The sequence below is a fragment of the Chrysemys picta genome, chromosome 4 (assembly GCF_011386835.1).
Source record: "Chrysemys picta bellii isolate R12L10 chromosome 4, ASM1138683v2, whole genome shotgun sequence".
Lineage (NCBI taxonomy): Eukaryota > Metazoa > Chordata > Testudines > Emydidae > Chrysemys > Chrysemys picta.
In genome coordinates, this window is record NC_088794.1 from 64945494 (window position 1) to 64961513 (window position 16020).

The 16020-nt window shown below is 39.9% G+C and overlaps 1 protein-coding gene across 15 annotated transcripts in view; it reads left to right on the forward strand.

Annotated features, from left to right (window-relative positions):
• The window catches only part of IMMP1L (inner mitochondrial membrane peptidase subunit 1), a 74515-nt gene that overhangs the window by 11715 nt on the left and 46780 nt on the right, over positions 1-16020 (forward strand). For 10 of the 15 annotated variants that reach the window (XR_010600563.1, XR_010600562.1, XR_006174208.2 and 7 more), the window contains one exon: positions 81-183. The gene's annotated coding sequence lies outside the window, so the exon portion shown is untranslated. Of the gene's footprint in view, positions 1-80; positions 184-12381; positions 12424-16020 lie in introns of all 15 variants that reach the window. The other 5 variants (XM_005286875.4, XM_065592518.1, XM_005286873.3 and 2 more) reach the window with 1 other exon arrangement.

Consider the following 16020-nt stretch of genomic DNA (forward strand, 5'->3'; position numbering starts at 1 on the left):
ACTCATAGACTGTAATAAAAATCACTCCTTAACCTTCTCTTTGTGAAGCATGTTTTCTAATCCTTTAATCATTCTTGTAGCTCTTCTTTGAACTGCTGCAGTTTATCAACAACGTCTTGACTTGTGGATGACAGAACTGGGCACAGTATTCCAGCAGCACTCACACCAGGGCCAACTACAGAGGTAAAATAATCTCTCTATTCCTCAAGATTCCCTTGCTTATGCATGCAAGGACTGCATTAGCCATTTTGGCCACAGCATTGCCGTAGGAGCTCATGTTCACCTGATTATTGACCACGCCCCCCACATCTTTTTCCAGAGTCACTGCTTCCCAGGATAGAGTCCCCCGCTGTAGAGGCCTGCATTCTTTGTTCCTAGATGTTTACATTTACACATATTGTTTTCTTGTGCTCAGTTTATTAAGAGATCCAGGTCATTCTGAATCAATGACGAGTCCTCTTCCTTATTTACTACTCCCCCAATTTTTGTGTCATCTGCAAACTTTGTCAGTGATGATTTTATGTTTTATTCCAGGTTCTTGATAAAAATGTTAAATAGTGTGGAGGTGAAGAACCAATCCCTGTGGGACCCCATTAGAAAAATATATATCGGATGATGATTTCCTCATTTAGAATTACGTTTTGAGACCTATCAGTTAGCCAGCTTTTAATCCATTTAATGTGTGCCATATTAATTATATATTGTTCTAGTTTTTTTAATCAAAATGTTGTGTGATGCCAACCCAAATGCCTTACCGAAGTCAAAGTATATTACAGCAACACTATTACCTTTATCAACCAAATATGTAATCTCATTAAAAAAAAAAGATATCAAGTTAGTTTGACAAGATCTATTTTCCATAAATCCATATATTCTATTACTCTCCTTTAATTTTTTATTAATCGAGTTCTATATCCGTTGCTACATTATCTTACCCAGAATCGATGTCAGACTGACAGGCCTATAATTCCCCAGGTCATCCTGTTTTCTCTCTTTAAATATTGGCTCAACATTAGCTTTCTTACAGTCTTCTGGAACTTCCCCAGTGTTCCAAGACTTAATTAAAACCTACATTAATGATCCAGCAAGCTTCTCAGCGGGCTCTTTTAAAACTCTCGGATACCAGTTATCCGGACTTGCTGATTTTAAAATGTCTAACTTTACTAGCTACTGTTTAATATCCTCCCGAGATGCTAGTAGAAAGGTAAGAGTGTTATCATACGATATGAATACATCATCTATTTTTTCCCAAATACAGAACAGAAATACTTATTGAACCCTTCTGACTCTTCTGCATTATTACTGATAATTTTACCATCTCCATCTACTAATGGACCAATACTATTGTCAGGATTCTTTTTGTTCCAGATATACTTTTAGAAACTGCTTATTGTTCTTAACTCTGTTGTTCATAGATTTCTCTTTGTATCCCTTAGCTTCCCTTACCAATTTTCTATATTTCCTAACTTCTGATTTATGTTCATTACTATCAGCTTCCCTTTTCTTTTATTTGTTATAGATTTTATAGCTTCCTTCACTTCTCCTCTAAACCAGGTTGGTTTTTTAACCAATATGACCTTCCTCGATTTTGTGATTGTGGCTTTTTGGGCTTCTAATAAACTGTTCTTAAACAATTCACAATTATCATTCACATTTTTCTGATTAAATTCTTCCTTTCAGCTGATTTGGCTCATAATTGTTTTCAGCTTTGTGAAATTGGCCCTTTTAAAGTACCAAGTATATGTATTACTGGTCTGGACTTATTCTGTTGGCACATTATAAATGTGATTAAGTCATGATCACTTGTACCTAAACAAACATTAATTTACTTCTGTGATCAGTTCCTCTTTATCTGTCAAGACAAGGTCTAATATTGAATTCTCCCATGTCGGATGCAACATTTTTTCATTTAGGCATCTATTATCTATAATATTTAGAGATTCCAAGGATGTTTTATTACTGGCACCATGAGGCCTTATGCCACTCAAATAAAAGTCCGCCATATTCACACAGATTTTTTTTCTGCTTCACATTAGAGATAGATGCATAAGGAGCCAGGCATTCTGTTTCCAAATATGATTTGGTGGTTTGTAGCAGACAAAGTAATATGCCATTTTGTGCTTTCTTTGTTAGGACATTGATCCACAGGCATTCAGATCATTTCCTTCTATGTTACCAGTAACTTGGAAACATGCAATGCCATTTTTAACATAAGCCACTCCTCCTCCCCTTTTGCCTACTCAGTCCTTCCTATATAGGATATAACTATTGATTTTTAACATTCCAGTCATGCAGATCATCCCACCGGATTTCAGTTATAGATCTAATTTATGCTAATAAATGAGCAGTACCCATTCCTCTTGTTTGTTATCCAGGCTCTAGCATTGGTGTATAGCCAATTAAAGAATTTCTTCTCTTCATGTCTTTTTCTTCCTTGATTAATTTTGTTCTCAACATCTTGATTTTGTGCTACATGAGTTTTCAGTCTTCCCTCTTTTTACCCTCCCCTTTTATTATGAGATCGAGTGAACAGAAGCTCCTAATCTACCTTTTCAATGCCGTTAATATTTTGTATACATGTAGGGTGGATTGATTTAAATTGTCTTAATTAAATCACTAATAATCATCATGATTTAAATTGGCAAGCAGGAAACCTTGATTTAAATAATCAATTTTAATTTTGTTTTGCATTTATAATATTTTAGTTGTTTTCCTAAAGAAAAATTGGTTCTTGTTTGTTGTTAACTATTATCATATTGATTTGCAACTAAATATAGACCTCATATTAAATTTGGTGGCATTTTTTTTGTTTTTTGCTGAACAGGAAATACACTAATGTACGTGCATTTATATAGTCAATTATATAGCTTAACTCACATTCAGAGTCTTAATTTTTACATTTTCTTACCACTGTGACAAATTTCCTCCTCTATCTTGGTGGGTCCTGCGCTTATTGGTGGATTTTCTTGCCTCAGAGATTCACCATGTGGGTTGGGGAACAGCCCAGAGACCTTCCCCTCTGGAAGAACCCACAGTCCAGGTCAATTGGGAGGTTTGGGGGGAACCCGGGCCCACCCTCTACTCTGGGTTCCAGCCCAGGGCCCTGTGGACTGCAGCTGCCTATAGTGCCTCCTGTAACAGCTGCATGACAGCTACAACTCCCTGGGCTACTTCCCCATGGCCTCCTCCAAACACCTTCCTTATTCTCACCACAGGACCTTCCTCCTGGTGTCTGATAATGCTTGTGGTCCTCAGTCCTCCAGCAGCACACCCTCTCAGCTCGTTGCACCTCTTGCTCCCAGCTCCTCACACTCTCACCACAAACTGAAGTGAGCTCCTTTTAAAACCCAGGTGCCCTGATTAGCCTGCCTGAATTGATTCTAGTAGCTTCTTCTTAATTGGCTCCAGGTGTCCTAATTAGCCTGCCTGCCATAACTGGTTCTAGCAGGTTCCTGATTACTATAGTGCAGCCCCTGCTCTGGTCACTCAGGGAATAGAAAACTACTCATCCAGTGACCAATATATTTGCCCTCTACCAGACTCCTGTACCCCATTGGTCTGGGTCTGTCACACCACGTTAGAAAATTGTGAATGGATGTAATTCTTATTTACTAGATGATTAATTTTTTACTTGTGATTTGTGACAAGCTGTATTTGGATGGAAAACCAGCATTTTAATTGTTTAATTTAAATGTTATGGATACACAACAAAAAAGTTTTTCAAAACATGAAGTGATCGTCTCTGGGTCACTATGTCCTTCAAGATTTTAGAACTAGTAGATCTCAGCCACTCTCACCTATTTTTTTTCATAGATTGGAAGAAGAAATCAAGCTTTTTTGATTTTTCAACTCCCAATTGGTTTCTTAGAGTTAAATAAACTAAAATGAAGAAAATATTCTCTAACTGGAGAAGAGGCTACTTCTGACAAAAGATGGTCTCGTACTTCAACAGACTCTGGTTTCAGGTGCTTAGCCAGTGACTGCCATCAGTTCAGTAGTCTGAATATTTTTAAAACTTGTCAGCAAACATGTACTATTTAATGTTTTGTTTTAATTTCTATTATTTTAATAGATTATAAGAAGTTAAGGCCTTATCCTAGGTTATCATAATTTCAAATTGAATTTTAAATAGGCATTTAACAAAAAAAAACCTGTGTTTACATTTAAAAAAAATTCAATTGTTATTTATCTACCCTATATACTTGTATCATTATTCAACTCCTCCTTAAGGTAAATAATACCAGTCGTTTCAATCACGCCATATGACAGTTATTCTATGCCCGTAATAGTTTACTGAACCCCATCTATTTCTGCTATATTCTTGTTGTGATGAGATGAGCAGAACTGAACACAGAATTCCAGGTGAGGATGTACCAATGATTTATATAATTTAATTATATGTTCTGTATTACTTTCCATCACACTTTATGTATCCTAGTAATTTGTTTGACTTCTTGACCACTGCTACATACCAAGTCCTAATCTTTTTCTTGAGATGATATTGTTAATAGAACCCCAGGCGTGGCATGTTTGTAGAAATTTTGGTGGTGCCCAGAACCTGCCCCTTCCCAAACTCCGCCCACCTCCTGCCCAAGGCTCTGGGAGGGAGTTTGGGTGAGACGAGGTCTGGGGTGCAGGCCCTAGGCTGGGGCAGGGGATTGGGGTGCAGGGGTGAGGGCTGTGGGGTATGGCTGCAGATGAGGGGTTTGGGGTGTGGGAGGGGCTCAGGGTGAGAGTAGGAGTGTGGGGGGTGAGGGCTCTGGCTGGGACTTGGGGATAAGGTATTTAGGGTGCTGGAGGGGTTAGGGTAGACGGTTGAGGGTGCGGTGGGGGGGGTGAAAGCTCTGATGGGGTGTGGGCTCTGGGGTGGGGCAGAGTTGGGGATGAGTTTGGGGTGCAGGCAGGCTGCTCTGGGACAGGGGCCAGAGAGGAGGACTCCCCCCAGCTCTTTCCCTGCCGGCAGCAGCAAGCTCTGGGCGACAAGCCCCCCTTTCCTGCCCTCTCCCATCAGCACACTCACCCCCACCACTGTCACTGCATGTGCTCCTAGGGTCCCTCTCAGGTTCAGGAATCTCCCTCGCCTCCCTTGTGGTGAGTTTGCCAGGGGGCGCTGCATGCGCTTCCTCCCCTGCTGTTGCCCCGACTGTAGCCTCACTGGGGATGAGGGATGGGGCTGCCTCCTTGCCCAGCATGGGGCAGGAGCGGTGACTGTGGGCAGAGGGGTCCCCTGTGCTGCTGGAGGGTCCCATTGGAAAAGGGAAGGGTCTGAGGGGAAAGGGCAGGCTCAGAGTTAGTCTGCCCTGGCAGTGGAGATGGGGGGCACTAGGACCCTGCAGCAGCAATTGCTGCCGGGAGGCAGCACATGGAAGAGACAGGGACACTGCTCCAGGGGCCCGGTGGCAGCAAGTCGGGGCCAGGGGACACCCAGGGAAGGCGTGGGGGGGGCTGCAGGTGAGGCCGGAGGGGACACCTGGCCCCAAGTATTGCTGGACTTGGGCCCCTGGCTCTGAATATTGCTGGTGCCCGAGCACCACGTGAATATGGAACTCACCGCCTATGTTAAGAACCCAACTTTAGTAGCTCAATTATTTAATTGTGAATTAGTTTGTATTTGTCACTAGTGAATTCATCTGCCATCATGTTGCCTATTTGCCTAGTTTGGGGAGGTCATCCTAAAATTCTCACTCTTCTCTGGTCTTGATTAACCAGAATAACTGTGTCTTCTGAAAATGCTCTCTATTCCATCCTCTTTCCAGGTGATTAATAAAGACATTGTATTGCTAGTGTGTATAAGACAGTTAAAGGGAACAGAGTTAGACTAATTGTAACACTATTTTACATACAAATATAACTGTGTGGGGGAGGACCCAGTAACAACACTAATTTCCTTCCCCGCCCCCTCCACCCGACCAGTTAAAAAGTCATTTACACTTTTAGTGTGGATGGGACTTAATCATGTTCTTGCAACTACACATTTTAACCAGATAACCAGTTCACTGGCAGTTACATTTATAATGTACAAAGGTCTTAACACAGTTATAGAACTTCATATGAAAAAGAGTTGAAAAATAGATGCCACTAGGCATGACAGATAACTTATGCTATCATGCAGTTATACTTTTTAATATGGACTGGTTATATTTTTAATATGAGCTATGGCCTCAATTATCTTCAGCTAAGTTTTCTTTTAAACACACAGGGTCATGTGACCTCAGCCAACAGGAGAACCCCAGCAGCCAACTTGGATACATAAATCGAGCACTTCCTTCAGTTTTTACAGTTTGCTCAAAACATTGTTTAAAAGACTTTTCTAAATTTTTTAATTTTGTGCTCACTCCCCCTCCCCCTACCAGATCTGTGTCATGCACTGGGTTAGTTAACAGCAGAAGAGCAGAGAAATGTACTTTAAATGCTCTACTAAGTATGGGAAATACATGTTTCAGATATAGGCCTCTCTGTCTTCAGTGTGGTACATGATCTAAGTCATCATGCAGATCTGCATTAAGACATGTTTTGTTTGGATCACGTCATACGCAATAGCTAGCTGGTCAACAACTTCTCATCCATAATTGCTATGAACACTGAGCACTCTCCCAACTTCCTGAGCAGGCTAACACTGTACATTAGGAAGATTTCAGAGTAGCAGCCGTGTTAGTCTGTATCCGCAAAAAGAAGAACAGGAGTACTTGTGGCACCTTAGAGACTAAGTACTCCTGTTCTTCTTTTTGCAGATACAGACTAACACGGCTGCTACTCTGAAACCTGTCATTATGCAAGGCACTGCATTTAGCCGTATGGAGTGGAAATCCATCAACCTCATGAGTTAGTCTCTAAGGTGCCACAAGTACTCCTGTTCTTCTTTTTGCGGATACAGACTAACATGGCTGCTACTCTGAAACCTGTCATTATGCAAGGCACTGCATTTAGCCGTATGGAGTGGAAATCCATCAACCTCATGAAAAGTTAGTCTCTAAGGTGCCACAAGTACTCCTGTTCTTTTTATTAGGAAGATTGCCACTTACTGACCATCTTTTCTCTTCTTTGTCTTTTCTCTGTATTTTATTCTATTATGGTCCTTTTTTGTTTTCATTTTCTTTCTTTTTTTTACTTTTATTCAATGTTGTTCTCATCCTCTTGTATGCCAATGCCTTCCACTCCTCCTATGCTCACTGATAACTTCTTTTCTGCAAACTCTAGACCCTTTCACTCGTGTTGTATTCTCCCTGCCCTTGGTGTCGTTCCATGTTAACTGCTCTTCATTGATTGTTAAAAGGCTTATTTCTGTTTCACTTATTAGTAGGATCAGAACAGTAGGAGGTGGGACAGATAGAGGCATTTCCCTGCCCCGCCCCTCCAAAAAAGTAGACATCTGACCTCTACTTGGACATTTTCTTCATACAAAGTGATTTTATTTGAGCCAAATTCATTCCTGATGAAAGCCTATTGAAGTCAATGAGTTTACACCAGGGATGAACTTGGGCTCCTTTCCACTAGCTTTTGCATGCATCGAGTCATCTCATTATATGATACATTTTTTGGAAAAAATGAGTTCAATAAACAGATACTTAATTGATTAAATTATGCAGTAGTGACTCTTTGAACACAATTGTTTGTTCCTTTTAGGTTTTATATGTGCATATTCATTTTTGACAAAAGGATAATCAGCAAAAAATTAAACAAAAAGTGAGCAAGATTTGATACTCCTACTGAGGCCTCCTGGTTAGAGTTGTACCTTAGCAAACATATTCAGGATTATCCAGCGCATATTACAGTTTTTTGGCTCAGTAAATATCTGGCAATTTACAGTATTTGTTTTTTCAAACTCTGATGAGTGCATTTATTGTTTGCAAAAGGTACAAGATTTGGTAAGTTTGAAGACCTGAATTTTTTTTTTTTTAAGTCACCAAAAAGTATTCTAGATAGCAGCATAAGTTTCCTTAGTTGTGAGAAGAAGTTAGTTCCACATGTCCATTCAATCCTTAGTCTTCTCACTGAAACTGGCAAAAAGGTTACTGATGCAGGACTTACTGGTCTGTTTTTGGGCCCTACTATTGCCTCAGTTTCTCCTTTTGTAATGCCTCAAATAGACCACCATCAAATCTGGCATTTTCACAGTACTACTCTGCATAGGCACCGACAGTACTGGGGGCAGGAAGAAGCGGGGCAGAGGTGGAGCTGGGGTGGGAAGGGGTGGGGCCTTGGGGAAGTGGTGGAGTGGGGGCAGGACCTAGGTGGAGCGGGGGTCGAGCACCCTAGGGAAAGTCAAAGTGTATGCTACTCCCCCTCTGGTTGTAGTTCATTACCATAGAGTAACACTCAAAACCTTCCAGCTCTCTTCAGCAGGGGTAGTACTTTCAGTTTATAAAAAGCTACAGCATCTAGACTCACAGGGTGGGGTTCATGAAAGGACATAGGTGTTCCAGTGCTGAGAGTCACAGCATCTGTCTTTTAGGTGGCTAGAAAATCACAGGAACAATGCTCAGTCCACAAGCCAAGTTACCTGTACAATGAATGTGAGGAGAGAGGTGCCTGAGAATGCAGTCCACAAAAGCCAAGCATGTTAGTTGGGGAGCCATCTATGCTGGCCAATAGGAGATGCCAATGACAGAGGTGTGTACTAAGCCCCACTCTTCTCTTGGACATAGGTGCCTAAACCCAGACTACAAGGAGGCAGCTGTCTGCTTAGCGATTCAGAAACAGGAACTCGCTGCCTGGAGTCAGGTGGCCTAGGCGTCTAAAGCATTTCTTGCAGGAATGAGTTAGATGCTTGCCTCACTGCACACAAAATAGCTGGAGGAGGAGCCCACTCTGTAATTTTTAGCGCAGTGGTTAGAGCACTCACGTGGGATGTGGGAGACCCAGGTTTAATTCTCCCTGTCTAGTAGAAGGGATTTGAAATGATAATGAAAGAGTGATTGGAGCAGGGGAACTGGACTCTGGGTCTCCCACCTCCCAGGTAGATGCCCTAAGGCTAAGCGCAGGACTACAGAGTCCTTCTCACACTCTCTCTGTCCCAGTGACTGTTTATCCACTGTGGAACAGTCATTGGGCAAGAGGGAGAGAGAGAGAATGACTCTATAGCCTGATGATTAGGGCACATCCCTGGGAGGTAGGACACCTCAGATCCAGTTACCTTTGTGTGTGTGTGTGTGTGTGTGTGTGTATGGTTGGTTGTTCTGAGGGTTGGTGTTTTTTTTTTTTAGGGGTTCCATTCTTGTATTATTTTTTTGACATATTCCAATATAATTTGCCTTTTAACCTGTGTAATGCACATACAGCTTTGGATAGGCAGCTAAATAGCTAAAGTAAAAATTAAAAAGCCACTTAACAGCGATCAGAGGCTAATGATGTTTGGCTATTACCAACCTGAGCCCGATTTGAACTACAGATGGATTATTTTAAATATCTAATTTCCGAGCATTAGTAAGGATTCACTTCATTCTGTGGTCTTCATAAGGCATGAAAGATAAGTGGTGATCCAAATTTGAATAAAATACTACACTGCATTTTGTTCTAAATCTGTATGTCCAGTTTATTTTCAGTAGTATTTCTCTCTGCTTGGTGTATGTACGGGATAGATAATTAGAAAACTGCATTGTCATCAATGGCATTCCTGTTCATAATCTTCTTACTGGTGTCTGCCATTATATTCGAAAGCTTCTTCCCTCATCAGTTCTGGAATGTGATAGCAATAGACTGTACTGATTAAAGTTTTATAGTCACCAAATCAGATTAGCTGTTGAGTCACCTGACTAGGTAGGGCTAGTAGTCATGTGATGCAGCTCCCTGCTGTATTCATGCTGTGAGCTGAAACAAGGTAGTTTGCTTCTTTAGATGTTCCTAAGTATCTAACAGCATGGGTCAGGGATTATGATTGCAAAGAAGATGGCTTCATTTTCCTGATCTTTATACTAGCCGGGGTGGGTTTGAAAGTCTAGTATCTTCAGGCCAGCAGTCAACAACTAGAAAGACTATTTAATCCTGGCAGTTCAGACACTGAAAGATTTGGTGTTGTCTTAATATGTAAAAATAATAATAATAATAATTAATAATAAGCTGACAAACCATTCAATTGAAAAATGCTTAGATTTGTGTTTCTGTAAGAGAAACCAATACGATTTTCTTTGGAAAGCATTTGGATGCTCACTGTATGCTTCTCTGTGGGGATACTTGACAGCAATAATAATTTGGATCTATGCTGAATTTAAACAGCTTTTTAAAATTTAAAATGAATACATACATTGTGGGACATCATGTTTTATGCTATGTATTACTGTAGCGTAACCATGCTGTATATCATATATTATAAAGAATAATTGTTGGCTGAATAAATGCAGAACCTGAAAACAGTGATTACTAAAATAACCATTGTAATTTCTGTACAAATATTAAATATGCAATATATTTGTGACTTTCAATCAAATGGTAGATCCATAAAAATGTACAGTATAGTACTTGATGCACGTGGAACACTTAAGGTCGTAATGAAATATAAGTTGAACAGCACTGAGATACCATAGTGATAAGCACCTTGGAAATTGGAAAAGTAATTGAAAGAAAATATCTTCAGTATATTTATTATAAGAAAAGATGAGATGTATAAATCTTAATTTTGTAAAGTTAATATGTATATAGTCTCAACGTATGACCACAAATGAGAAGGGTTTGAAAAAAACAAAGGAAAATGTTTGTGATGACACCTGGGCCTGATCCTGCAGTGTGCTCCATGCAGGGGTCTTCCCAGGTGAACCTCACTGAAGAATTAGGATCCAGAAATGAGAAAGGGCTTGATTTTCTCAATTGCTGAGTATCTACAACTCCATTTGCAGTTAATGAGGAGCTGAGGCAGATAAAAATTGATTATTTAAAAACATAAGAATTAGATTTTTAAAATTAAATAAATTTCTCATTTTTAAAATAAACATGTTTGAAATTGGCAACCTATGTTATGGCCTTAACTCCTTATCTATTAAAATAATTTAAACTAAATACAAAAATATTGTTAAGTAGACCATAGATGCTGCCAAGTTTTAAAGAAAGTCACTGAACTGGTAGAAATCACTGTCTTAGCACCTGAAACCAGAGTTTGTTGAAGTGCTTAACCAGATTTTGACAGCAATAACCTCTTCTGTAGTTACAGAGAGAATAATTTCTTCACTTCAGTTTATTCAACTAGTTCAGCTCAATGGCTAGGCTAAGAAACCAATTGGGAGTTGAAAAAGCAGGAAAACTTACTTTTCTTTTTCCCATCTATGATGAAAACTAGGTATGAAAGGATGAAATCTACTAGTTCCAAAATATTGAAGGACATAGTACCAGAAGTAATCAGTTTAATTTACTAACTTTAACAAATGTTAGCTTGAAATGCAAAACATGTTTTAATCAACTTTTTTATAAACTTTTTTCATGTTTCTAGCATATTTAAGCGTGTTTTATTTAACAAAAAAGTGTGAATTTTAGTTAAATTTTCATCCAAATAAAGCTTGTCATAAATCACAAGTAAAAAATAAATAAACTAGTAAATAAGACATACATCATTCATCATTTTCTAAAACAATAAAAATGTCAAAGTTAAGAATCTGGATAAATGCTGTAAATGCTACATAATTGCTTAAATAAATGTGCATAGATACAGTGCATCCTGGTGAGCAAAAAGAAGCACCAAATTTAATGCATAGGCTATATTTAGCTGCAAATCAACACTTTCGAATGGTTACCAACCAGTGAGAATCATCCCTTCTTTAGGAAAATAACTAAAATGTACAAATGCAAAACAAGATTAAAATCAATTTATTGAAATCAAGGTTTCCTGTTTCTGATTTAAATCATGATTATAACTGGTGATTTACTGTAATTTGCTGGTGACTTTAATCATCCTGCAAGGAGCTCTGAGTGTTCAGCACTTTTAAAAACCAGGTCCATTATTTCTGATACATAAAACACATATTAATGTGGAATATAAATGAACCTTACAAAATTTTACTTGCCCAGAAGGAGTAAAATGTAGTCAGTTATTTCATCATCATCATCATCATTGTAATCATCATGGAAAGTGTGGGGAATAAATTTTGTGCATGAGCTGGTGAATTTTTGTGACAGTTTTGCCAAGATAATATTAATATATCTGAAAACCTTACGATGCAGCACCAAAAATGTCCATGGACTAAATGCTAATTTGTGTTGCGGGTGGCTTCATGTGTGCATATGAACACTTGGGGATGTTTTAAGATATGCAGGTAATATATAAATAATAACTAATATATGTATATCCATATAAATTTGTTTGAATGGTTGTGATTAGTATATGTATTTCACTTTGCAATGAATTCCCCTAATATAAAACAAAATACTCATTATATTTATTTTGGGATTTTATTTTAGACTGTCCGAATCATCAGATATCTCTTTTATAAATGTGTACAGGTAAGAACAATCAATACTTAAGTACAGTATCTAGTTGCTGCTGTATCTTCCCAGGTGTTTTCTGCTATTGGGCAGGTTAGGAATTGACATAGTTGAGGTTTTGAAGAAATTGGGCCCTAAGCGTTGTGTTTTGTTTTTTGCTTTTTGCTTTTCATGTTGTTACAGACTGAGTCTGTACTGATCATCTGTCTTTCCATTAAAAATCAGCCATCTCAACAAGTGCTGGAGTATGGACAGTACTAATAGAGTTCTTCAGCACTACAGCCAGCATTTTATTGGAAAGTGTGTTTTTGTTGGTCATCTCCAGGCCAGAGTGAGACCTGGATGCTGCCAAATACTTACGCTGGAGATCTGAGGGCTGCCCAGATCCTCACAAGTAATTGGTTGCTTATGATGTGATCACTTTCAAAACTTTTTTCAGGTTCCTGGTTCTCATTGCTTGTTGAATTATTATTTTTTCTACAGAGATTCCCTGTGGAGAGCTGCCCATCTATTTTGCATTATCCAGAAACAAACAGTAATGCTTCAGATGGTGGTATAGCTCTACAGTAATTTCTAAATTAAAAAAAATCTGTATAACAAAAATCAATTGAAGAAGCAATCCACGGACACTTTAGTACGGGGTGGGCAAACTGCGGCCTGGGGGCCACATCCGGCCCTTCAGACGTTTTAATCTGGCCCTCGAGCTCCCTCTGGGGAGCGGGGTCTGGGGATTGCCCCACTCCACATGTGCCACGGCTCCGCATGGCTCCTGGAAGCAGAGGCATGTGGTCACTCAAGCTACTATGCGGAGGGGCAGCCAGGGGGCTCCGCATGTTGCCCTTGCCCCAAGTGCCACCTCCGCAGCTCCCATTAGCTGGGAACTGTGGCCAATGGGAGCTGCAGGGGCAGCGCCCGTGGACAGGGCACCATGCAGAGCTGCTTGGCCGCACCTCCACGTAGGTGCCAGAGGGGGGACATGCCGCTGCTTCCGGGAGCTGCTTGAGGTAAGCGCCGGCCAAAGCCTGCACCCCTAACCCCCTCCTGCACCTCAACCCCCAGCCCTGATTCCCCTCCCACCCTCTGAATCCCTCGGTCCCAGCACAGAGCACCCTCTTGCACCCCCAACCCCTCATTCCCAGCCCCACCCCAGCTGGAGCACCCACCGTCCCCAGCCCGGGGCCCCTTCCTGCACCCTGAACTCCTCATTTCTAGCCCAACCCCAGAGCCCGCACTCCCACCTGGAGCCCTCACCCCCTCCTGCACCCCAACCCCCAATTTCGTGAGCATTCATGGCCCACCACACAATTTCCATACCCAGATGTGGCCCTTGGGCCAAAAAGTTTGCCCACCCCCGCTTTAGTGAATATAGTACTGTGACCGATAGTAGGCCGCCTGAGTCCAGATTAAAGTTGCATGTAATTTTTTTTTAGAGAAGAACAGAAGTATTTTTCTCACAGCAATTTTGCCATCTGCTGAAGTTTCTCTTCTGCCAGACTGAAATTTTCCTAAATAGGGATCTGATCCTGCACCCATTGAAGCCAGTGATGAATCTCCCACTGACTTCAGTGGTACAGGATCCTATTGTTCATATACTAGATGTGGGAGTCCACCTTTCTGATACCCAGTAGAATTGGTGCACTGTCTGTAAAATAAAAATTTTAGTTTCTAATATTAAATATGTTTTTACAATCAACTCCTATTAGATGTGGAATATGGAATCTGTATTGCCAGTGTCACAAATTGTTGTTTTTCAGCAGATTAATTTTCAATAGCAGGGTCTAACATGACAGTTTTAAATTGAGCAACATAAAATATATTAGCTGAGATGCAGGAAGTCCTCAGGTTGGAGTGGACTAGGTCAACTATGGTAATTAAGTGGAAATAGCTCAAAAGTAGATAATAAAATTTAGTTAGTCCAAATATTATTTATTTCTTCCAGCACAATGAATTTTGACCTTGTCATTATGGGTACTGTGAGAATTCCCCCCCGCCCCATTATATAGTAATATGTATATTTCTTCTAGAGAGACAAGCAGTGATGCCCTAATAAAATGTTGATTCAGACTGGATAAGCTGAACAGTAGGGTAAACATGACTGTGAAAATCTTGGATTGGAAAGGCAAAGGTGTTGGTATGAAGTCAGACTGTTTATGGACTTGGGACAGAGTTGCTTGAGAACTATGTCTCATTGTTTAGAGATACGTTTGGTTTATGCACATGTGCAAGTAGTGACGAATACAAGGAAAGTTGTGGGCCTACAATATCCCATCAGATGTTTAAAATATGGATTCCCATAGATGTAGATGGCTAGACACATTATATTTCTTTGTCACAAGAAATAAAACAAATCTTATTCAGTGTGGTACAAAATCATGCAGCAAGTGCTAATCCCAAACAAGTTGGACTGAGGGAAGCTACCAGCATATTTGTAGGATGTTATCTACTATCTGAACACATTATTTGGCACTTTGAGATGTCATCACCTTAGTAAACCAGTAGCATCCAGATATTCAGTCTCCATCTGCATATTCAAATAGCTAAAAGAATAGGCTACCACCAGGCTTCATGATGGCCTGACCTTTTTAAATAGTTACTAGTCAAAAATGCAATTTTCCACCAAGAACAGTTTCTATGGAGATTTTTGAGAAATCTGAGTAATGGGTGTGGTAGTGAAAATGGAGGCATATGCCAACATTATTTCATGCATGGATGTGATCTCTTGTGGAGTTCCAGCAGCAGTCCTTGCAAATAGCACTGCTAGCCCTCTGCCAGCAGCTACAGCTGAGTATTATGCCTTGTTTATGTGGTTTAACCAATGTCCATACAGGTTTTGTGGTACAAGTCACATTTGAGTCACACATACTATTTCTGTAGGGCTTCTGATTTTTGGTTTTAACTGATAAACGGATATAACAGCTCTGATACAAAACTTTAAATCACTGTTTATCTAACTATAATAGCTTGGTGGCAGAGCAATTTAGGATTGTTAATCTTTATATGTCTGTGTATAGATGAAAAGTGATTTATAAAAATCATTGTTCCTATATATGTTAAATTACATACCATATTGAGATTCTTACATACAAATTTATATTTATAACCAAAGGATTATCCTTTTAAGAACTAATATTTCTAAAAGGTTTGGGCAAACAATGTATTTAAAGAGTTATATCTGAAAAGTGATAATTGCTCTGTGCCTTCTCCCATGCTGGCCCCTCTGCACTGAATGCAAGGTCTGAGCAGGTCCACAACATCCCTACCCCTCTTCACATTCAAATCCCTTATGAAGATTTGAATAAAAGTTCAGGCCTGGCAGATCTGCTCGGGAATGGCAGTCCATGAATTGAGATGGCGTGGAAGAAAAGACAGAGCAATTATAGATTTCTTTGATTAAACTTTTTTAATATAGTAATTCTTGTAAGCTTTATTGTTTGGTTATAAGTCTATATTTGTATAAGGAGCTTGGTGAGATATGTACCGTATTTTCCGGCGTATAAGACGACTGGGCGTATAAGACGACCCCCAACTTTTCCAGTTAAAATATAGAGTTTGGGATATACTCGCCATATAAGACTACCCCTCTTCCAACGCACACCAAATAAAAATTAAAAAAAC